The following is a 26134-nucleotide window of genomic DNA, read 5'->3' as shown; positions in this document are numbered from 1 at the left end:
CGCTGTTCGCCACTGGTCCCTACTCCCCTCCTGCCCATCCCAGGACACAGGTGATGTCATATAAGCACCTAGGATGGATAGAAGGGGAGGAGGGGCCGGCGGGGAACAGCAGTCCACTAGAGGACTGAGAACAGCCACCTCTGCATAAAAAGGAAGTCGGTACAGTAGTGTGACCCACTGTGTCCCCACACTGTGCTCTGTGCTCTTTCCATGTAATGTATGTAATACATTACTATATGTAATAGTATTCCAGCCGCTTCCCTGCCTATCTCTGCATGGGTCAGCAGAGGGCAAGAGATCTACCTGCCAGCTGCCTGCCAATGGCAGGTAGATCGTTGCTGAACCCTTGGGGGCCTCTCGCGGTTTAGAAACACTGCTCTAATCCTTTAGTAAATCAAACCCACAATACCTAGATATGGTGCAGAACACACTCATTTAAATCAATATTACTTTAACACACAAAAAATAGATAAAGTGTATGCTTGCATTTTTATATATGTCCGTAACTGGCAGGTGCTGTTTGTAGGCAGCCCATTCAAGTCTATTAGGACACAGCAGTTGCATGGACACAGCCGTTCTTCCTAATGTAACAGGCATACGGATGCATAGTGCTGAACGCACACCGGGGTTGATTTACTAAAGGCAAATCCACTCTGCACTACAAATGCACTGCAAGTGCACTTGAAAGTGTAATTGGAAGTACAGTCGCCGTAAATCTGAGGGGAAGATTTGAAATCCGGGAAGCTCTGCTGATTTTATCATCCAAGCATGTACAAGCAAAAATGCTGTTTTTTATTTTCCTTGCATGTTCCCCACGGATCTACAGCGACTGCACTTCCAAGTGCATTTGCAGTGCACTTGAAGTGCAAAGTGGATTTGCCTTTAGTAAATCAACCCCACTGTCTCACCTGTACCCACACACCTGTCACATTATGACAAGCAGCTATGTCCATGCAGATGCTGCATCTGTATAGACTTGAATGGACTGCCTGTACACAGCACCTTCCAATTAAGGGGTGCGTTAAAAAACAGCCTGTTCACAGTATACAGACATCAGGGTCCATTTGTCTAACACTCAAAGGCTCCTTTCACAATAATGGCATTGTTTACCGCCTCCTCCTGAAAAACAATCCATAGTGGATCGGTTTATGGAGGGTGGAGAAAAAAAGTTCACAGAAATTTAGGAGGTGATATTGTCACTTCTTGATGCCTGATTTCTTTTGGATTTTTTAACCACCAATTGGTGATTTTGCATTGCAGGACCGTACTGCAACTGCAGTCTAAGTGCTTGGCACATGGTTGCAGAGGATCCGATTCACTTACATGAGAATGTTTTATAGGTGGTGCTGCCTGTAAAACTTGACATGCCACATTAAATTTGTCACACCGCAATTCAAAACATCACAAATGCGGCAATGTGTACTCACCTGACATTTTGCCTCCTCACTGCCTCTGAAAGGCAATGCACCACAGATCTTTGTTCAGAGAGGCAGTAAAGTCTGCCACATCTAAACTTAAAGAAGTAATAAACCTCAAACCAGAAATTGAATTAAAATTGCTTTTTCCCTCTGTTTTCACCTGGTGATCGGGCCTTTTGGATCTAATACCGCTTTAATACATAGGAAAACTGCAGCACTAATGAACTCCATAAAAATAATAAGTGAAAAAAGTGCAGCTATTATAATTAGACTCCTACACCACCAGAAATAATCCTCCACCATGGTATTCAAATGGAAATTCCGAGGTGCCACTTCTACTTCAATCAAATTTCCACAGCATAAATAAGACTTCCATGAGAATCAAAATGGGACACCATCACCACGTTTAAATCCAAGGCTTATCAGAAGGTTAGACCTCAAAGCTTAGAGGTCAGTACAAGCGTAAGTATGGTAAGTATGACTCAATCCCCATACAGGATTAACAAATGAACAGCAGGCACCTCATCCATCTTCAAAATACCACATTTGGTCACCAGCAACTGCAAAAGTGCAAACGACCCAAGGCTTTCTTTATTCTTACAACTGCATATAAAACCAAACATAAAACAGTTCTGAGTGTGCAGAGTATTCAAAATAGGCTGCTACATACGTGACTCTTGGCATGCGTGAACTCATCAGCATCCAGAAGCTCAGCCCTATGTGTTTGTCCCAATAGGACGTCCTCAGGGGCTCTGGACGCTGCTTTTACATTGCTCCATAGGAATGCAAATCAGCAGAAGAAACAATCGGTCAATAAGGAATACTAGACCATTCCCCAAAAAGTATACGGCCATCTAGTGGCAAAACATACATATAAAAGAACAAAGCATATAACAAAGCGGAGTTCCACTCGTTTTTCTGTTTATTAAAAGTCAGCAGCTACAAAAAGTGTAGCTGCTGATTTTTAACCACTTCAGCCCCGGAAGATTTGGCTGCGGAATGACCAGAGCATTTTTCGTGATTCGGCACTGCGTCATTTTAACTGACAATTGCGTGGTCGTGCGACGCTGTACCCAAACAAAATTGACGTCCTTTTTTCCCCACAAATAGAGCTTTCTTTTGGTGGTATTTTTTGCACTATAAACAAAAAAAGAGCAACGATTTTGAAAAAAACACAATTTTTTGTACTTTTTGATATAATAAATATCCCCATTTTTTTTTTAAAAAAGCTAATTTTTCTCAGTTTAGGCCGATATGTATTCTTCTACATATTTTTGGTAATAAAAATCGCAATAAGCGTATATTGATTGGTTTGCGCAAAAGTTATAGCGTCTACAAAATAGGGGATATTTTTATTTATTTATTTATTTTTACTAGTAATGGCGCGATCTGTGATTTTTATCATGACTGCGACATTATGGCGGACACATCGGACAATTCTGACACATTTTTGGGACCGTTGGCATTTATACAGCGATCAGTGCTATAAAAATGCATTGATTACTGTAAAAATGTCATTGGCAGTGAAGGGGTTAACACTAGTGACGACCAAGGGGTTAATGTGGCCGATCGTGGGAGCCCGGCACACTCGCATCGGTTCGGCGGGCAAGTAGCGGGTGCGCGCACACCCCTAGTGGCCACAAATAGAAGCGACGTAACATGACGGAGATTTGCGCAGCCGAGCCATGTTACCGCAGTACAACTGCGGCGGCTGGTAGGCAAGCGGTTAATAAACACACACTCACCTGTCCTAAAGTCCAGCGATGCGGCCTCCTGAAGCCTCGGTTCCCCCCCCCCCCTTCCTCTTTCCCCAGCATCATTAGTGTGGGCACCCCGCTGTAACAGCTTGTGACCTGTGATGTGTCCCAGAAGATTGCAGGGAGGGAGGGGGAGAGTAGGAGTCGCCTAGGTGGCGTGAGCATAAGTGGGAGCTAAGTACCAGTCAAAACTAGGTACCCACTCCCCCCCCCTCCGAGAAAATGACATGCCAAATGTGGCATGTCAGGGGGTTAGGAGTCTTTAAAGCGGAAGTTCCACTTTTGGGTGCAAATCTACCTTAATAGAATGTTTGCTGTCACGCTTCCCCCAGTGGTCAAATAGGGATATTTTACAAAGACATAATCACTGCCAAGGTGCAATTGAGATAGGTAGCCAGCCCTGTTAGTCCCATATGGACCAAACCAAACCAAAATTTAAATATCAGAATGCGTGTGTGTATATATATATATATATATATATATATATATATATATATATATATATATATATATTTATTTATTTATTTTTTATATATTAAGTGGTGTAACTATAAACACCACTATATGGCTGTAGCCAAACCATCATCTAATGTCTAATGTCACATCACATAATTACATAACAAACACCAAAATTCATAGCACCATCTAGTGGCCATATTACACTACAAATACTGTAGTCCAAAACAGCTGTCCTGAAAGACCAATGCGTTTGCTTTAGACACAATTGTACAAAGATCACTGATTTTCAGGAACACGTTAGGGTGCGGAAAAATGTAATTTATAGATAAGGCTATAAGGTGGAGGATTTGAATAGGGATATTGTAATGGTGTAAAGCTTGGATAGAGAAATAGGTAGGTGTTGAAAAAATGGTGGGGAGACGAGACTACTCAGGCTAAAGCACAGAGCAAGAACATGTACAGATCTGTCAACATCATGTTAATCAAACTGGCAGTGTCTGTCTCTCCCCTCCTCAAATATAAACTGTTCACTGCAAGTCCTGATAAAATGTAACAAAAAAGACCCCTTAACCCCACCAATTTACCACCAGCAAATGTGCCCAAGCAAATACAAGAAATAGCATTCTTTTTTTTTTTTTGAGTACTTTCATATATTTAATATAATGACACCTCATTCCTGACAAAGCCCTTTCTGAGGGCAAAGCATGTTGAATTGGTGGGGCTAAGGGTACCTGTGTCAATTGCGGTTTGGCATTATGTTTTTAACTGGTTGCTGCCCGGCCACAGTACATTTACTGCGGTAGTGTGGAATGTGCAGGCTGGATCACATACTTGTACGTCATCCAGCCGAGGGCATGCAGCCTACCTCTCCCGCAAATGCTGTGTCCACCTGTACACAACCGCATTCATAACAGCTTTGATTTATGTAGTTATGCTGTGATTGGCCCACTATACTCTTTGCATACCAAAGCGGAGTTTCAGCCATTTCTGTGTTTACTAAACGTCAGCAGCTACAAAAAGTGTAGCTGCTGACTTTTAATAAATGCACACTCACCTGTCATACGATCCAGCAATGCGGCCGCCCGAAGCCTCAGTTCTCTCCCCCGCCTCTCCCCAGCGCCGGCATCACTAGTGTGGGCACCCGGCTGTGACAGCTTCCGGCTTCACAGCTGGGTGCGCACAGTGCATGCTCGACTCATGCTGCACGTCCTAAATGGCCGGGCAATCTTCTGGGACCTGTGAGGTGTCCCAGAAGATTGCAGGGAGGGAGGGGGAGAAGAGAACTTCCGCTCGAGTCGCCTAGGCGGGTCGAGTGGAAGTGGGAGCTGGGTACCTGTCAAAACTAAGTACCACCCCCCAAAAAAAATGACATTCCAAATATGGCATGTCAGGGGGTCAGGAATCCTTAAAGCAAAAGTTTCACTTTTGGGTGGATCTCCGCTTTAAGGGCCTCAAGAAATGATATAGGCTGTCAGTACATCAGGATTGATCAATTTTCAAATATGAAGGTTCTTCAAAAAGTTTCTGCATTTTTATATATTCGTTGGAGTTAAAAAAAAGTGCAGAAACTTTTTGAAGACCCCTATTTTACATACCATAGTTTGAAGGGGTTATAATATTCACACATAACCTATTAAAGTGGCTGTTAAGCCACTTAGTGTTGTTGCTACAATCCTCTCTGTTATAATAAATGCTGTGCCCCACTGTATGTGTTTGGTAAAAATCTGCCGATAAATGCATAATTTTATAGCACCGCTCGGCGCTCATGTGACCGACTGCCTCTCCCCTCTCTCGATCTGACAGCAAAGCGGGCGGAGCTGAGAAACCGCCGCTGATGTCACTCGGGAGGAGGAGAGGACTTGAGTGCCGAGCGGCGCTATAAAATAAGGTATGTATGGATGACGGAGGTGCGTAAACTGACCACGGTGTCAGAGCTCATCAGCCATGATAAACCATGGTCAGTTTACGGGGGGAGGGCATAGCTAGGCAGGATCAGCCAGGTATTTCAGGTGATACGGGGGGCCAAATTACACAGCACAAACACTGTGTTGTATAATATGTGGGAACAGAATCTGTTTTTTTTTTTTAGGGTAAGACTTTAATATACACTTGAGATTTTTTTTTACCAAAGACATGTAGCGGAATACATTTTGGCCTAAATTTATGAAGAAATTAAATTTTATTGGATATGTTTTGTGACAGAAGGTAGAAATTCTTTTTTGTTGGTATAGCAAAGAATAAAAAGCCCAGTGGTGGTCAAAAATCGCCAAAAGAATGGTCTGTTTGTCTAAAAAAATTCTACGTTTCATTTGTTCCAATGATCGCACAATTGCCAATTACAGTAGCACAGTGATGAATAGCAAAAAATGGCCTGGTCAGGAAGGGGGTAAAACCTTCTGGAGGTCAAGTGGTCAACTTGGGGAGTTGGACAGCAAACATTCCATTTACAGAATACACAATACTTTATTAATCCCAAAGGGAATTGGGAAATTATTTTGACACAATAACAAAGACAGCACAAGATCACAACAATAACTGAACAAGATACAAAAACACAACAAAATTACCAATAACAGCTATTAGCACCAAATAAACAAAATTAAAACTACACTACAAATAAAACATCCATACATTTAAATACAACATAGAATAAATAACACAGATTAAAAAACAGACAAACTACCAAATACAAATAATACACCAGTTTCTGTAATACCCCCTATAATAGCCAACACAATACCAACATACTATAAAAACAACACAAAACCTATCATAAACCAGAATTAGATATTCACCTCCCAGAGAGGAATTATATAGCTTGATTGCCATAGGCAAAAATGATTTCCTGTGTCGTTCTGTGGTGCATGGTGGGTGCAACAATCTGTCACTGATGGTACTCCGCAGACTGACCAGCGTATTGTGGAGTAGGTGGGAGGAGTTGTCCAAGATTGAAAGTAACTTGAACAACATTCTCCTCTCCAACACTATTGTAAAAGACTCCAATTTCAATCCAACAACATCACTGGCCTTGCTAATCAGTTTGTTGAGTCTGTTGATGTCAGACACCCTAAGCCTGCTTCCTCAGCATGCCACTGCATACAGGAGAGCGCTGGCCACCATGGACTCATAAAACATCTTCAGCATCGTCCGGCAGATGTTAAAAGACCCCAGTCTCCTCAAAAAGTAAAGACGGCTCTGGCCCTTCCTATGGCACACTTCAGTGTACTTGCTCCAGTCTAGCTTATTATCTATGTGCACCCCCAGATGGAGATTGGGGTCACTGGTTGCTTCCTCTTCCTGAAATCCACAACCAGCTCCTTTGTCTTTGTTACATTTAGATACAGATGATTAACCTCACACCATGTGACAAAGTTCTCCACCACAGTCCTATATTCAGTCTCTTCCCCATCCCTGATACATCCCACTACCGCAGAGTCATCAGAAAAATTTTGAAGATGGCAAGACTATATGCCTTGTTCTTTTGTACTTATTTTTGCCACTAGATGGCAGTATACTGGATAAGCTATGGAGCTATGGTCTGGTATTCGTTACTGACTGATTGTGTCCATCCACCATTACCATTTTTAGGAAGCAATGTGAGAGCAGCATCCAGAGCCCCTGAGGATGTCCTATTGAGACAAAACACATAGGGAGGAATTTCTGGATGCTGATGTCATCATGCACGCCATGCTGCCTATTTTGAATACTATGCACGCTCGGAAGTATTTTATATACGGCTTTAAGAATAAAGAAAGCCTTGGGTAATATGTACCATTAGGAGTTGTTGGTTGCCAAATACGGCATTTGAAGATGGATGAGTTCATTTCATGTTCATTTGTTAATCCTGTGTCAGGATTGAACCATACTTATCATACTTAAGCTTGTACTGACTGCTAGGCTTCGAGATCCAACCTTCCGGCAAGCCTTGGATTTAAAGGCATTGGTGGTGTTCCATTTTGATTCTAAAGCTGGATACACACTATACATCTTTTGTTGTTAAATTTCCTTTAGATTTACTGTTAACTTTGTAGTGCAACATTTGTATGCCTGATTGCATACAAATTGAAAGTGTTTAGGGTTGACCTCATATTATATGGTTTTGGTAAATCTAAAGAACATTGTATAGTGTGTATCCAGCTTTACAGAAGTCTCACTTATGCTGTGGAAATTTGGCCTTTCTGCTGCCAGCTAACTTTTGTTTGTGATGATGCTTTTTTTTAGCACAGATACTGTGGTGTTACTGTTTGCACAACTAAACCTAGCCAAGAGTAAGGACCTGCGCATACTAATGTTGTACACTTTACTGTTGCAGCAATGCATTCACAATATTTCATTGCAGCAATGCTCATTATGTACGCTGATGTGCTGTGGTGTCACGCTGAATGTCACAACACACCTGCAGTGAAGCATGGTAATTTCCTACCATCCATCAGTGTTTTGCATTGCAATAAATGGAGCATGTGCATCTTTTAGTGCATTCTGATGCTTTGTGTGCCTTTTCAAAAAAAAAAAAATAGACTGCCTTAATGCGGCACCTATTAACCACTTAAGCCCCAGACCATTTGGCTGACAAAAGACCAGAGCACTGTGTCGTTTTAACTGACAATTGCGCGGTCGTGTGACGTGGCTCCCAAACAAAATTGACGTCTTTTTTTCCCCACAAATAGTGCTTTCTTTTGGTGGTATTTGATCACCTCTGCGGTTTTTATTTTTTGCTCTATAAACAAAAAATGACAATTTTGAAAAAAAAACGATTTTTTACTTTTTGCTATAATAAATATCCCCAAAAAATATATAAAAAAACATTTTTTTCCCTCAGTTTAGGCCGATATGTTTTCTTCTACATATTTTTGGTAAAAAAAAAAATCGCAATCAGCGTTTATTGATTGGTTTGTGCAAAAGTTATAGCATCTACAAAATACGGGATATTTTTATGGCATTTTTATTAATTATTTTTTTACTAGTAATGGCGGCGATCAGCGTGACTGCGACATTATGGCGGACAGATAGGACACTTTTGGCGGTATTTTGGGAACATTCCCATTTATACAGCGATCAGTGCGATTAAAAATGTATTGATTACTGTGTAAATGTGACTGGTAGTGAAGGGGTTAACCACTAGGTGGCGCTGTAGGGGTTAAGTGTGTCCTAGGGAGTGATTCTAACTGTGGGGGGGGGGGGGCTATGTGTGACATGACACCGATCACCGCTCCGGGTTACAGGGAGCTGTGATCAGTGTCAGTGTCACTAGGCAGAACAGGAAAATGCTTGTTTACATCAGCATTTCCCCGTTCTTCCTCGTTCACACTCACGGAGCTCGCAACCGCTTCTTAAAGGGCAACGTACAGGTATGTTAGTATGCCTGTACGTGCCCTTCTGCCGACGTATATCGGCGTCAGCCGGTCGGCAAGCGGTTAGCATACAGAATAACACATGTTAAATCAATGCACCACACTACAATGGCATGAATTTGTCTTATGAACCATTGAAATACCATGATTTTCTGCTATACTGCTTTCATTATGTAGCGCTGGTAGATTTGTGATCTACCGCATGTTAGGTAAATTTAGTAAATTGTTCGTTAGGAAGGTTGAGTTTGCCTCTGTTCCAGCTTGGCTGACGTTGTGTGTGTTTCCATACTGACCGGTGGGTGTCGCTGTTACCACTGGTTAGTGTTGGAAAGGCAACGTGTCGAAGCGTATGGATGCTCTTCTGTCCCGGAGACAACTCGGTGGAGGGGGTCCTCCGAGTTGCATTCTGGGCGAGGGTGTTTATGGGACAGACGCCCTTTTTTGGGGTTCGTTTTACAGCCACCTGCTGGCCCCCCTGGCTGACAGGTATGCATTCAAGAGCTATCTCGTGGTCCTCCGTTCCGGAGGCCCACGTCGCTGCGGCGTATGGGTGGGCCCAGAAGCTTGTCTGGGGCCTACCACAGCGGCCGAGGAATGGTCCTGAACTGTCTATCCCGTGTGAAGAAGCTGGACAACCGAGGAGATCCCAGGGGAGGACCCGTCATGGAAGGATCACGCAACGTGCTGGTTTGGAGAGGGGCCTGGTGACTCGGTTGGAGGACGTAGCCGAAAGTAACTATACAGCATAGTGTTGCCGGGTTGGCTTAAAGGTTCAGGCACTGTGACTAACATTCATTGCAGAAAAAAAACAATACATCCTGGGGCAGAGGATCGTACGGGTTTGTCCCAACCAAGTCTGTGGCAGAGACTTTTGTTCGTGCTGCGTACTTGAAAAAAAGGGGGATAAGGGGAGCGCTGAATAATTGTGAAAATTTAAGTGTATAAAGGATAAATATTATAATATAAATCCACCCAGTGTTGACCGCAAATGATAAATTCTAGTCTATAATAACCAGCCTACCTATGCGAATCAACCACAAATTAATAAAATTATTAGAACTGAAACCAATAAAAATAGTAGTGTTCAGTAATAATTGTGCAACCATAACACAGATACTAATAATAATAACTCAAAAATCAAGTATACAATATATAATAAAAAGTCCATCAAAGGTGAAAAAATCTTTAAGATGAAATCCTGGTATGATCTTGTTATCAAAGCGTGAACAGCAAAATCCCTTCACCATCACTGAAAAACACCAATGTGCTCATGAAAATGGGTGTCAGCTTACCAGATGGAGTTGACCAATTTAATGAAAAAAGAGATCAAATAGGCTTTAGCAAGATATTGCTTGCTGCAATGGAGAAAGATGGACCGGACTCTTATCCTCACATCTCAGGGTCTCACGCATGGGATATAAAACAGATGGAGAGGAACCGAACATAGTGTAACACCATTTATTTAAAAACTGATAAAAACAAACATAGCCAAAAGGCTACTCACATACAAGGTGCCATCGCCCGGCACTGAGGCTGGAAAGCGTATCTTTGGTGGGGAAACTGCTCTGCAGAAAAGTTCCCAGCTGATCGCGGCAGCGGCGTGCGTTCCACCCTCAACAGACAGTACCGCCTCGACGTACGTTTCGTTAAACACGTCTTCAGGAAGCGTACTTGGTCACTATGGGGATTTTTTCACCTTTGATGGACTTTTCATTATATATTGTATACTTGATTTTTGAGTTATTAATATTAGTGTCTGTGTTATGGTTGCTTGAACAGAATAAACAAATAGTAGTCCGACCAGCGGATAAAGGGGGAGGTGTAGTAATCCTTAGCAAAGAGAATTACAATCTGGAGATCCAAAGATTATTACAGGATACTACTACTTACAAACCCTTGCTATTAGATCCTACACCACAATTTTTAGTGCAGCTCTCTTGTTGGGTAAACAAGGGTCTACAATCACATATTCTAAATAAAAAAGAAGCCCATTACCTCATTCCCCGGGCCCCACGCATTCCAATTTTATATATACTACCCAAGATACACAAATGTAAAGAAAAACCTCCAGGTCGACCCATATTAAGTGGGATCGGGTCTCTTTTCTCCCGTGTAGGAGAGTATTTGTATATTTATTTACAGCCATTGGTTATCCACAGGACAGTCGAGCTCTCATCCAATCCTTGCAGGGTATCACAGTATCTCCAAACACTTTATTAGTGACAATTGATATAGAGTCACTCTATACCAATATTAAACAACAAGATGCCTTGGTAGCAGTTAAATTAGCTCTTATTGACCAATCCAAACTTAAATTACCCCAAATAGAATTTTTGGTTGAAGGACTGGAATTAGCTATGGGGAACAATTATTTTTGGGCACATCATCAGTTTTACAACCAAATAAAAGGAGTTGCCATGGGGGAAAGGTATGCCCCTAGTGTAGCAAACATAGTGCTCAATAAATGGGAACAAGAAACCATTTATCACCAATCCAGTAAGTCGTTAAAATACTACAAGAGGTATATTGATGATGTCATTCTTTTGTGGGAGGGCACCCTGCCCGATTTCCAAAATTTCCTCTCAGGTCTGAACAATAATGTCTATGGACTCAGGTTCACTGCTGAGTTTAGTTGGGATACTATTAATTATTTGGACCTCACCTTAACCAAACAAGGGAATAGGTTGGTCTCCAAAACATTTTTTAAAACGACAGATCGCAATGGGTTTGTACCAATTAATAGCTGTCACCATCCACAGTGGTTAGGAGCAGTTCCTAAAGGGCAGTATATGCGCATCAGAAGAAATTGTGATGATATAACTGATTACCACACACAATCGGAGATACTTACCCATAGGTTCCAGGAGAAAGGCTATCCTCTTAAAAACCTTACCAAAACCAAAAATCAAGTTTTGGCTATGAATAGGGACTCTCTTTTAGCCCCTAAAGCAAAAGCTCCCTCCCTAGGGGATATCTCTTTTATATCAGGCTTCCATCGCCAATATAAGAGTGTAGAAAAAATATTTAAAAAATATTGGCTCATAATCACATGTAATTCCAGCTATGTCACATATGTGTTGGAGTGCCCATGTTCAATCCAATATGTGGGGCGTACAACTCGCAAATTGAGGGTTCGGATTAACGAACATGTAGCTAATATTTCCAAAGGCTTTCTAAATCACAGCGTATCACGCCATTTTCGCATGGTCCACAATAGGGACCCCCGTCTTCTTACTTTTTACGGTATAGATAAGATTGCCTCCAACTGGAGAGGTACTGATCTTAAGAGGGTTGTTTCCCAAAATGAGACCCAGTGGCTGTACCGTTTACAAACGATGCAGCCACAGGGCCTAAATATCGAACTGGATCTCAACTGTTTCTTGACCAATGATTAGACCTTTGTCATACATTCTCTTACCCTTTTGCTCTGAAGTATTAATTATAATTGCCATCTACTTTGGATGTTGTCTTTGGGTATATACTATAATGTTAACTGTTGGGTACTGTTTACACTTCTAATAATGTCACCATTTAATTATAATTAATAATAATAATTATTATTATTTTTATTTCTTTGGTTTTTATATTCATTTATTTGTATCTACCATTTTTCAAGCAGCCTGGTGCTGACGGAATGTGCCATTTAAAATATAATTGTAAAATATGGTTTTCACCAGTATTAGTATATGAGATATCTTATATTTATAATTGTATAAATCTAATACGGAAGTTCACTTTTGCTGCTGTTTTAAAATGTCGTTAGAGATGGTTGTACGGTGTTTTGTAAAAGGCACTGAGGCTGTGAAGCATTCAACCCCTCCCTTTATGTTAATTTCAACACTATTTAAACCATCCCCATAGTGACCAAGTACGCTTCCTGAAGACGTGTTTAACGAAACGTACGTCGAGGCGGTACTTGGTCACGCAATTACATCCCATCCGGCCTCCGTGGTTCGTCTGTCTGTTGTGGGTGGAACGCACGCCGCTGCCACGATCAGCTGGGAATTTTTCTGCAGAGCAGTTTCTCCACCAAAGATACGCTTTCCAGCCTCAGTGCCGGGCGATGGCACCTTGTATGTGAGTAGCCTTTTGGCTATGTTTGTTTTTATCAGTTTTTAAATAAATGGTGTTACACTATGTTCAGTTCCTCTCCATCTGTTTTATATCCCATGCGTGAGACCCTGTGATGTGAGGATAAGAGTCCGGTCCATCTTTCTCCATTGCAGCAAGCATTATCTTGCTAAAGCCTATTTGACCTTTTTTTCATTAAATTGGTCAACTCCATCTGGTAAGCTGACACCCATTTTCATGAGCACATTGGTGTTTTTCAGTGATGGTGAAGGGATTTTGCTGTTCACGCTTTGATAACAAGATCATACCAGGATTTCATCTTAAAGATTTTTTCACCTTTGATGGACTTTTTATTATATATTGTATACTTGATTTTTGAGTTATTATTATTAGTATCTGTGTTATGGTTGCACAATTATTACTGAACACTACTATTTTTATTGGTTTCAGTTCTAATAATTTTATTCATTTGTGGTTGATTCACATAGGTAGACTAGAATTTATCATTTGCGGTCAACACTGGGTGGATTTATATTATAATATTTATCCTTTATACACTTAAATTTTCACAATTATTCAGCGCTCCTCTTATCCCCCATTTTTTCATTTATGCATTGATGATCTTGTTAGGGTGTAGCTGCTCTAATTTATCCTAATTTTTTATAACTGTTTGGCGCGGAATTGTTCACTATTATTTCACCAGTTCGTGCTGCGTACTGGCTGCTAGGCAAGTGAGAGAGGCCTATCCAGGTGAGCAAGGAGTGTGTCCCACGAGGGGAGCGCATCCTATCGTAATATCCAAAATTCTACCAGGACATTTATCAAAGACCCTACAAGAAGATATTTGAGTTTCTTCTGCAGTTTCCTTTCCACCTCTTTCCTGCTACTTCCTAAGCAAATTGTTTATTAAAGCATTGAAAACGTACTCAAGTGTTTGTGTGTGTCGTCCAGAGGTAAACTCAACGGAACCCTAGACCCGGTGCCGGTGAAACGGAGGGAAGGAGAGTGAAGGTAACAGACCCGCTTAAATTAGCAGCTCCATCGAGAGTTATTGCTACATGTGGGGGCTCGTCGGGGATTTGTTGACCGTCAATTCTCGCAACCCAGTGAAGTGTTTTACCGGGAGTTTATGGATAGAGCTGGACTTTGTAGAAAAATCTTTCAGGAAGAGAAAAGGTTAAACTGCAGGACTTTATTTCTGAGTGCGTGGACGGTGGGCGCCAGTGAGGCCCAGGAGCTACGTGACTAGAAGAATAAGTGGGAGGAGTCTACCCTACTTGCTACCGCGTGGGACATGTGTGTTTGGCGCCAGAGGAAAAGAGAAGCCTCGTGATCGTCCTGAGAAGATCAGAGTGTGGCCATGTCTTTTCCGGCGATAAAACCAATTGTGGGACCGAGAATGTTCCCTGCAAGCACCGTGATGAATACTGTGCTATCTGGAACCCTGCTTATGGATACTGGAGTTCGTTTGAAGCCGCAGGGGAGGTTTGTCCTGTATACCTCAGGAGATGTTGAGGGACTGGGCATGATCTGCCATCGATGCGAGGGATTGGCTGTGCATCTTCGTCCATTTGGCCGATGTCCGCAGTGTGGAGAATGCTTGTTTGTGGTGGAGCAACCTACCACGTCGCCCCGTGCTTACCGGATGGACTGGGCAACACGTATCGCCACAGTAGAAGCTGCTACCGCTACAGAGAGAGAGCGACAGGCCACCACTTTGCCTGTTGTTGCTGACAATGTTTCAGAGGGAGACACTGCTGCTGTTGTCTCATCAGGGGACATTACTTTGATTTCTGTGTCCACTACGCCTACTCCTGTTGAGCCTACTCAAAGGAAGGTGGGATATGTAAAGGCTTCCCGCGGCCTTGGTCGAGGCCTACCCCAGAGGTTACCTGAACCGGAGCTGCCAGAGTCCACGTCAGGAACGGGTAAGCCACTGATGGGGAATGTATCCGGGACTGTAAATAAATATCTGCCAGCAGAAGAGTTGGGAGAGTCAGAAATAGAATCCATGTCGGATCTTTCCGGTGATGATGACCTATTTGAGACTATGTCACAAGAGCTGTTATGGTCACAAAGTGAAGATATTGCTTCCACTATGACTTTCCCTGAATGGACAGCCCTGAGTTCTGGGAAGATGTCACCTTGTGTGGAGCCACACAGCACTGTTACTGGGACTTTGCCAAAAGTTACTGGTTCACTACAGACATCGGCTGGGTCTATGGTGAGCAAGTCATTGGATTCCTGTGTACCACCTGGTATGGGGAGAGACAGATCATTGCCAAAACTTGCACGCTTACAGAAAATGTTGAACAAGCGTGTGGCAGCAGAATATGGTTTGGAGTTCCCATATGTGCCCCAGGATATCATGCAGAAGATTGAAACTAATCGGGAGCTTTGGTACAGTGAAGCTGTTTGGGACTATTTGTCTGTGCCTAAGCCCTTCAGAAAGACTGGATGTTCTGTTAAGATGGATGAACGTTTTAACGGATGCTTTGTACATTGGAACTTCGGTCGGCACATCTATGCTGACAAAGTGGTCATTTGCAGGCCCGGAAAGGACAATGTTGTATATTTCATTACCACTGTGGATAAAACGGGAAAGATACTGACCTTGCCAGATCCCCGGTTTTATTGGTAACTATGGACAAAAGAACTTTGAAGTTACTTAGCTAGTTAGTGTCAGGGTAAAGAGATCTGCGTGGTCAAGATCTACATGTTCTGTTCAGTGTTTTAAATCCAAGGACTTCTTTTTGCTAGCCGGATTTCTTTCATGTGAGGATATAAAAAGAATTTTATATAGGGATGGACTCCTAAAAATTATATTTGGTATAGATTATGGGAAGAGAGTCTCATTTTTAAATGAGGCTTTGCTCCTAATGTTGTGTATGATATATGTGTGCGTTTAAATATGTTTTCCTTTTCAGGGACTATTGGATCTGCTATCAAGCTGGGTGGCTTTTCAGCTAGTTAGATAGTGAGGTTATGTACAGACATAGGATGGTTTTGTTTGCGGATGCGAACATAATGTTTTATAGATGTAAGTCTTATAATATCTTTAAACTGTCTCTTTCTCTTTCTTTGTCTATACAAGTTATGAGAAACTCAAATACTTACTCCCAGGCTTGGGAGTTACTGTCACTGTTTTTGGACAGACGTTGGGGACAACGTCTACTGTAGTGGGGGGAGTATGTAGCGCTGGTAGATTTGTGATCTACCGCATGTTAGGTAAATTTAGTAAATTGTTCGTTAGGAAGGTTGAGTCTGCCTCTGTTCCAGCTTGGCTGACGTTGTGTGTGTTTCCATACTGACCGGTGGGTGTCGCTGTTACCACTGGTTAGTGTTGAAAAGGCAACGTGTCGAAGCGTATGGATGCTCTTCTGTCCCGGAGACAACTCGGTGGAGGGGGTCCTCCGAGTTGCATTCTGGGCGAGGGTATTTATGGGACAGACGCCATTTTTGGGGTTCGTTTTACAGCCACCTTCTGGCCCTCCTGGCCGACAGGTATGCGTTAGAGAGCTATCTCGTTATCCTCCGTTCCGGAGGCCCTCATCGCTGCGGCGCAGGGGTGGGCCCAGAAGCTTGTCTGGGGCCTACCACAGCAGCCGAGGAATGGTCCTGAGCTCACTATCCCGTGTTAAGAAGCTGGACAACCGAGGAGATCCCAGAGGAGGACCCATCATGGAAGGATCACGCAACGTGCTGGTCTGGAGAGGGGCCTGGTGACTCGGTTGGAGGACGTAGCCGAAAGTAACTATACAGCATAGTGTTGCCGGGTTGGCTTAAAGGTTCAGGCACTGTGACTGACATTCATTGCAGAAAAAAAAACAATACATCCTGCGGCAGAGGATCGTACGGGTTTGTCCCAACCAAGTCTGTGGCAGAGACTTTTGTTCGTGCTGCGTACTGGCTGCTAGGCAAGTGAGAGAGGCCTATCCAGGCGAGCAAGGAGTGTGTCCCACGAGGGGAGCGCATCCTATCGTAATATCCAAAATTCTACCAGGACATTTATCAAAGACCCTACAAGAAGATATTTGAGTTTCTTCTGCAGTTTCCTTTCCACCTCTTTCCTGCTACTTCCTAAGCAAATTGTTTAATAAAGCATTGAAAACGTACTCAAGTGTTGGTGCGTGTGTCGTCCAGGGGTAAACTCAACGGAACCCTAGACCCGGTGCCGGTGAAACAGAGGGAAGGAGAGTGAAGGTAACAGACCCGCTTAAATTAGCAGCTCCACCGAGAGTTATTGCTACAATATAAAACAAAAAGTAACATATCATAATAGCATTCATATAGTTCAATGGTATAACTCAGTATTTCACTTCAATTCAACAGGAGACAATGTCGCTCTGGTGGACAGACCTCAGGACCAGGGACAGCAAATGCCCCTCAAGGAGAAGTTCAAGCTTCTAAGAAAATTGGGAGAAGGAGGTATTGTTGGTATCCAGTGAGAGCAATAGTGTTTTGTAGCAGTGTTTTGCAGCAGTGGGAGGAATAGTGTCCTATCATTGGTATCAGTGCCCAATTGTTGGTGCCTGTGGCAGGAAGTTGCCCCAGTGTTGTTGTCCTGTAGGAGGAATAGTGCCCCATCATTGGTGTCTTTTTTTTAACCAGTTCCGGACCAGCCGCCGCAGTTATACTGCGGCAGGTTGGTCCGGCTGCGTGAAGCCTCATAGCTATACATCGCGCGAGCGATCGGACTCGATCTAGAACCGATCAATCTCCAGGCCCAGGCCAATAAAATCTGGCCTGGACCTGGTGAGCGGTCCTGGCGAATGAGATCCTTCCCCTGTCTGTGTAACTGTAAACACTGACAGGGGAAGTGATGTCATCTCTCCTCATGTCGGTGTTTTCCGTTCCAGACCGAGGAGAGAGAACATCTAAAAGTAAGTGCACCAACACTACACTGACACCAGTCCACGTAGGTACACTTGCCACCCCCCAATCACTCCCCCAGTTAACCCCTTCACCACCTGTCACTGTGTCACCCAGTACAGCATTCAGATTTTTTTTGATCGCTGTACTGGTGTCATTAGTGACAACAATCAGCGTTAGGGTAATTAGTCTTAGGCCCAGATAGGTCTAGGGACCCCCCCAACAAAGGTTTAACCCCTTGATCACCCCCTGACACCAGTGATCACAGTATAAGTGTCACGGGTGATGCAGTTTAGCTAGTTTATTTTTTATAGCGTCAGGGCACCCGCCGTATTTTAATAAATAAATAAAGGTTTAACCCCCTGCCGATAGCGGCACCCGGACAGATAGCTCTGACAACGGAGTTGTGCTCCCTGCCAAGGTCAGGCGTACCAGACCCCGTTCTTCTGCTGTCGTTGAGGTGCAAGAACCGCAGGTCCCTCGTATGGAGCAGAGAGCCAGTACTAGCGCCGCTCATCCTTCTGGTACATCCAGGTACATCCTGGTCATACATCCAGCACTGCAGTAACACTTGGTGACGTGGCGAGTCCCATAAGTGCAGTTCAAGCTGGTGAGGTGGCAAGCATGAGTAGTGTCCCGCTGCCACCAAGAAGAAGGCAAACACAGGCCCTTCGAGCCCATAGTGCCCTTCCTGCTGCATTCGCCAATCCTAATTGGGAACCCACCACTTCTGCAGCTCCCGTACTAACCCTATTCACTGGCCAACCCAGAATTCAGGTGGAAACAGTTGATTTTACGTCACTTGATTTTTATTCGCTGTTTTTCACTGAAGATCTCTATAGATCTATTGTGGACCAAAGCAATTTGTATGCTGGTCAATTCATCGCCGCTAATCCCCAGCTGACCCTTGCCAGATATTGGAAACCAATTACGGTTTCCGAATTTAAGACCTTCCTGGGCCTATATCTCCTCATGTGCATAACTAAAAAGAGTGATTTGCGGTTATATTGGTCCACTGACCAAATTCACCATATGCCTGTGTTCTCTGCCTCCATGACCAGGACACGATAGGAGCAGATCTTGCGGTTCATGCACTTCAGCGACAATGAACCCTGTTGTCCTCGGAGTGACCCTGGATTTGATTGGCTCTACAAAATTTGGCCCCTCGTAAATCACTTCAACCAACAGTTTGCAGCCTTGTTTACTCACGATCAAGTTGTCTGCGTTGACGAGTCCCTGATTATGTTTTCTGGCCGCTTGTCTATCAAACAGTATCTTCACAGCAAGCGTGCCAGATATGGGGTCAAGATGTATAAGCTTTGTGACAGGGCAACAGGCTATACATATAGTTTTATGGTTTAAAAAGAAAAGATAGTCACGTAGAGCCGGAGAACTGACCAGACTACATAGGGAGCGCTGGTAAGATTGTTTGGGACTTGGTGTCACCCTTATTCGGAAAGGGGTACCACTTGTACGTAGGCAATTATTACACAAGCGTGCCACTTTTTAGTCACCTTTTAGATTATGGAATTTGAGCATGTGGCACCGTGCGATCTAATCGCCGGGGCTTCCCCCAATGGCTTGTAGAATCCCGACTTAGACGGGGGAGAGAGCCTGCTTGAAGTGTAATAATTTGTTAGCAGTGAAGTGGAGGGATTCACGGAATGTTTTCGTTCTGTCCTCGCTTCACGCAGACACGATGGTCCAAATTCCTATGCCAACTGGTGTTGTGGAGAAACCTCTCTGTGTCTACGAATACAAACTTAATATGGGAAGGATGGACCTCCACGACCAGTTGTTGGCGCCGTACCTAATTGCCCGTAAGGCCAGACGCTGGTACAAAAAAGTGTCTGTATATTTATTTCAATTGGCTCTGCTGAAAGCTTTTGTGCTATACAAAGCTTCAGGATGGACAGGATCCTTCCTTAAATTCCAGGAAGAGATCTTCTGTTTCCAGACGGTGCTTTGGCCCACCTTCCCAGTGCAAATGCAGTGAGCCGGCTGCATGAGAGGCATTTTCCTTATGTCCTCCCTGGTACCCCTACCCAAAGAACACCCCAAAGAAGATGTCGTGTCTGCAGAAAACGTGGATTTAGGCATGACACACGCTTTTATTGTCCCTCCTGTCCTGACCAACCTGGTCTCTGCATCGGTGACTGTTTCAAACGCTACCACACACTAGTGTATTAGCGTAGGGGTACAGCACCACACAGTCGTAGGCACACGTACACAGGGTCTCGAAAGATGTGATGGCCATCACATTTTGAGAGACCCTAATCTGCAACGTTCAGTTTACAGATTTTTTAAAGTTTTTATCAAAGTGAAAAAAAAAACACACAAAAATATTTAAAATAAAAATTCCAAAAATATTGCTGCTGTTGCTTTTCCTGTGTACGGGGATACCACATCTGTGAGACTTTTTGGGAGTCTAGCTGCGTACAGGACCCCAAAAACCAAGCACCACCTTCAGGCTTTCTAAAGGCGTAAAATTATGATTTTACTCCTCACTACCTATCACAGTTACAGAGGCTCTGAAATGTCCAGATAGCACAAACCCCCCCAAATTACCCCATTTTGGAAAGTAGACACCCTAAGGTATTTGCTAAGAGGCATGGTGAGTATTTTGCAGATCTCATTTATTTTTGAAAATGAAGAAAGAAAGGAAAAATGTATTTTTTTTTTCTTTTTTCAATTTTTAAAACTTTGTTACAAAAAGTGAGATCTGCAAAATACTCAACATGCCTCTCAGCAGATAGCTTGGGGTGTCTACTTTCCAAAATGAGGTCATTTGAGGGGTTTTGTGCTATCTGGGCATTTCATTTGGTTTTTGGGGTCCTGTACGCAGTTAGACTGCCAAAAAGTTCCACACGTGTGGTATCCCTGTACTCAGGAGAAGCAGCAGAATTAATTTTTAGGTGTAATTCCACATATAACCATGCCATGTTTGAACAATATATCATTTAGCGACAACTTTGTGCAAAAAAAAAAAATTGTAATTTTCCTGCAACTTGTGGCAAAATATAAAATATTCCATGGACTCAACATGCCTATCAGCAAATAGCTTGGGGTGTCTACTTTCCAAAATTGGGTCATTTGGGGGGGTTTTGCGCTATCTTGGCATTTTATGGCCTTCGAAACTGTGATAGGTAGTGAGGATTGAAATAAAAAATTTACACCCTTATGCCGTGTACACACGGGCGGACTTTTCAGCATCAAACGTCCGACGATCTTTCCGACAGACTTTCGACAGACTTTCGGACGACTGGACTTGCCCACACACAAACGGACTAAAGTCTGTTGGTATGAACGTGATGACGTACGGAGGGACCAGAATAAGGAAGTTCATAGCCAGTAGCCAATAACTGCCCTTGCATCTTTTTTTGTCCGTCGGACTAGCATACAGACGAACGTTATTTTGACCGGACCCAAGTCCGTTGGAAAGATTTGAAACATGTTCCAAATCTAAAGTCTGTCTGATTTTCGACAGAAAAAGTCAGCTGAAGGTCCGATGAAGCCTACACACGGTCGGATTGTTGAACGGATTCGTTCCGTCAGACCAGTCCGGTTGAAAAGTCCGCCTGTGTGTACACGGCATTAGAAATCCTGAAGGCGGTGCTTGGTTTTTGGGGTCCTGTACATGGCTAGGCTCCCAAAAAGTCCCACACATGAGGTATCCCCATACTCAGGAGAAGCAGCTGAATGTATTTTGGGGTGTAATTCCACATATAACCATGGCACATGTGAGCAATATATCATTTAGTGACAACTTTGTGTATTTTTTTTTGTCATTTTTCAATCACTTGTGACAAAAAAATAAAATATTCAATGGGCTCAACATGCCTCTCAGCAATTTCCTTGGTGTGTCTACTTTCCAAAATGGTGTCATTTGGGGGGTTTGTACTGCCTTTTATTTTAGCACCTCAAGAAATGAGATAGGCAGTCATAAACTAAAAGCTGCGTAAATTCCAGAAAATGTACCCTAGTTTGTAGACGCTATAAGTTTTGCGCAAACCAATAAATATACGCTTATTGCCAAATTGTAAAAAGTGCTCCGATCATTAAGGCAGCAAAATCCTGTGGGGCTGAAGTGGTTAAATCAGATTTTAAAACAATACAAACAAATTATTCAAACAAAATCACATAAAACAAAACGAAAACTACATAGAAAAGAAAAACAGCAAAAAAAAAGCGCCACACACACCCACCCTATTTCTTGGAGCATTGAAAAGGGAAAAGTAAAGAGAACCTTTACTGCTTACTAAGACCCCATTCACCCTGGAGGCGTTTTTCAGGCGACCTTATCGCTAAAAATAGCGCCTGTAAAGTACCTGAAAAATGCCTCACCTGCAGTCCCAGAGCGGTGTGCTGGCAGAACGTTAAAAAAAAGTTCTGCAAGCAGCATCTTTGGAGCGCTTTAGGAGCGGTGTATACACCGCTCCTAAAGCTCTTCTGCCCATTGAAATCAATGGGCAGCGCTACCGAAGTGCCTGCACAGCGCCTCAGCAGCGGTGCTTTCACCCTTTATTTGGCTGGTAACGGGGGTTAAAAGCTCCCCGCTAGCGGGCGAAAAGCACCTCTTAAACGACGGTAAAGCGCCGCTAAAATTAGCGGCGCTTTACTGCTAACGTGGCCACGCTGTCAGTGTGAAAGGGCTCTTAAACCAGATGTGGCCACAAAATACAGTTTTTCACTGAAAAGAAGCGTATATTATTACCTGGAAATACATATATTAAAATGGCCAGATGCAGCCCAATATCTAATATAACAATATTCATAATACAGATTAGTTTATACCGATGCCGAGGACATAGACTCAAGCCATTTTGACCAAGTAGCGTCAAACTTCCTCGTAGAATTCCTTAGAAAGTATGTATGTTTCTCATATAAAATAATCCTATTAAGATCTAAAAACCAGTCAAATAAAGTCAGCGGATGGGCAGAGGTCCACTTTAGGGCAATCAGTCTGCAGGCTACAAAAAGTGCACGCCTAATGGTATTAGCAATGGAAGAGGAATAGATAGACCGTGTCCATAGTAGGAATTATGCCAGAGTGTTGGTGTCAGTGGGATTAATAGTGCCTCATCATCGGAATCAGTGACAGCAATTATGCGCCAGTGTTGGTATCCAGTGAGAGCAATAGTGCTTTGTAGCAGTGGGTGGAATAGTGTCCCATCATTGGTATCAGTGTCCCATTGTTGGTGTCTGTGGCAGGAATTTTGCCCCAGTGTTGGTGTCCAGTAGGAGGAATAGTGCCCCATCATTGGTGTCAATGGGAGGAAAGGTGCCTCATTGTTGGTGACAGTGGTGGGAATTATGCCCGACTATTGGTGTCCAGTGGGAGGAATATTGGCCTAAGGGCCAGATAAAAGCTAGCAAAGGGCCACATCTGGCCCCTGGGCCACAGTTTGGAGACCCTGTTCAATAGCAAAAAATATATGTAAAAGGTTATCATATTTGGAATCTGTATTTAGGTAAGTATACCACCCATATATCACTGTTATTATTACAAGGAAATAATCATATCCCTACTATAGTACCATCTACTCCTACTCCTAATCATACCCCTAATATAGTAACATCTCTATTCACCTTCATGTATCATCATCTACATAACCATAGCATAGGCAATTGTCTACTTATATTTCAGATTGTATAATATCTGTTTCTCTCTGTCAAATGCAGGTGTATCTGGTAAAAGACCGAACAATCAAGCAGAAAATGGCCCTCAAACGCATCAAGATGGCTAAATGTGAAGAGCACCAAGTGGACATGGGAAAGAGGGTTCTTGAGAAGGTCGTTGGGTGTCCTTTTCTTATTCAAAGCCACATCATCCGGCAAAGAAAGGTGTGACTACAATTCTTACTCCTCAAACTGATCATCTAATTGTATGGTAGATATCAGACAGAAAAATGTTTTTTTAACTTAATGCATTTCCTGCGTTAAGGTAAAAAAAATCCCACTACTTGTTGTGCCCCTCCCCAAACACTTACCTGACTCCTCCACTGAACCAGCACTGTCCTGTCTGCAGAACCGCTGCTCCCTCTTCCTTTTATCACAGGAGACACTGACAACAGTGGGGGCCATAGCCAGATTTTAACTAAAGAGAAAAAATACAGTCTTTAATATTGCTTTAAATTATAAAAACAAGGGTCTAGTTGAGTTCCTCTTCCCAAATTAATGTATCACCTAGATCAGGGATTCAATTTCATCACGGATTGCATCAGCAGTATGGTTGCTCTCAAAGGGCCAGTTGTATCTAGGTTGTGATATGTACATAGTGTAGAGTTCAGGAGTGTGCTACGTGCAGAGTTCAGGATTACTCTACATACTGGGTTCAGGGGTGTGCTATGTACAAAGCGCAGACACAGTTCAAGGGTGAGCTATGTACAGAGTGCAGGGCTTAGAGGTGCGCTAAGTACAGAGTGCAGAGCTCAGGAGTAGACTACGGACAGAGTGCATAGTTCAGAAGTATGCTGTGTATAGAGTGCAGGGATTAGTATGCAACTCCAACCCCCCCAAAGCTCCTGGCATGTTTACTCTCTCCAAATCTGGCCCAGCTTCAGTACTTCCCTGTGTAGGCAGCTCTACTACCCGTGTTTTCTGCTATAGTACCTCCCTGTGTGGATGGCTCTGCCTCACCTTACAAAAAGATTGTTCTCTCTCTCAGACTCTGGGGATCTGTCCATGCCATTCCCTGCCCTGAGTGCATGCAGGGATCTGTTAGATCCAGGAGCCACTGAGTTCAAAGCTGTTCCTTGTAAACACAGAAGTCTTCTGTGTTTTCAAGTGACAGTGTGGAGAAAGAATGGAGGGTGAGAGCCAGAGGTGGTGGAATGGAGTTCCCTCACATTTCAGCTGCAAAACTGGCTGTGGCCACATGACAAGGCCTGGCAGGCCAGATTTGTCCCGCCAGCCTTGTGTTTGATATATGTGACTTAGATGATTACAGAATAAAAATGGCAGAAAAACAAAAGTACAACTTTCCCCCATTCAGTACAGAATGATCGATGGTAGACAAGAGGGTCAAGGGTCAAGTAGTAATAATGAGTATAAAAACCAAGCGCTGATGTGGATAAATATTGATGATATAAAAATAAATGTGCTTAAAAATTATAATGATAAAATACGTGCTAAGATTAGATCAATAAATTTAAAGCTGCTATCAATACAAGGTGATCAGATAACCAAAAGCAAAATAATAAGTGTAAAATTGATGCGCTTTAAAATGTGAAAATAATTATGGTAGGAAATAGCTTAAATAAATGAATAATGCATATATACATAAATAAATTATATAAATAATTATGGTGCTAATACATGTATTTATAAACCCCAAAATTAATCCGCAAACTAGTGATGTGACGGTGAATAAAAGTTATAATAACACTCTGAGCATAAAATTATCCAAGCGGAGATAAATATGTAGGAGAAATAGAAGTAATTAAACAATTCCTTCCCTTAATCCAATTGATTGATTCACTGGGTTAAACCGTTTGTTTCAGGATATTTAGTTTTTCTTGCATCCCACTTCAGCCTTAATGTTGCCGGTGATTCTGTTCTCAGGGTAAAGATTTATGCAAGACAAGCAAAAAGATATATCATTGTGCAGTAAACTTCTGAGATAGTACACAAGCAAACAGGGACAAGAGATACACTCACATACTCCCGGTATATTAAAGGCATTCAGATATTTATCTCCGCTTGGATAATTTTATGCTCAGAGTGTTATATAACTTTTATTCACCGTCACATCACTAGTTTGCGGATTAATTTTGGGGTTTATAAATACATGTATTAGCACCATAATTATTTATATAATTTATTTATGTATATATGCATTATTCATTTATTTAAGCTATTTCCTACCATAATTATTTTCACATTTTAAAGCGCATCAATTTTACACTTATTAAGGGTCAAGTAGTGATAACAGGTTCCCTGACCTCATGGACTGGTGAAAAAGGACAGAAAAAATTGGTAAATTTCCAAATGAATGCAAAGCTAATATGTCCTTTATCTAGTAATTTGTATATTGCAGAAGCTATTTATCCACAAAATTAAGATACATTAACACCATCAATGGTACCCAGAACTATGTCAGTCTAAAGGAGAATTCATAATGTATTAGCTTCTGTAAACTACATAGGACTTAGATTATTGTAGAACACAATATTATTGATAAATAAATATCAGATGACCGTATCCT

General features: G+C 42.6%; 1 long non-coding RNA gene across 1 annotated transcript in view; it reads right to left on the bottom strand.

Moving 5' to 3' along the window:
- The window catches only part of LOC141131436 (uncharacterized), a 48809-nt gene that overhangs the window by 5839 nt on the left and 16836 nt on the right, over window positions 1-26134 (bottom strand). Inside the window, exon 3 of the long non-coding RNA XR_012242771.1 lies at window positions 23919-24025. This is a non-coding gene — a long non-coding RNA (uncharacterized lncRNA). The remainder of the gene's footprint in view (window positions 1-23918; window positions 24026-26134) is intronic.

Source organism: Aquarana catesbeiana, linkage group LG03 (genome assembly GCF_042186555.1).
Source record: "Aquarana catesbeiana isolate 2022-GZ linkage group LG03, ASM4218655v1, whole genome shotgun sequence".
Classification (NCBI taxonomy): Eukaryota; Metazoa; Chordata; class Amphibia; order Anura; family Ranidae; genus Aquarana; species Aquarana catesbeiana.
This window is presented reverse-complemented; position numbering and strand designations above follow the sequence as displayed.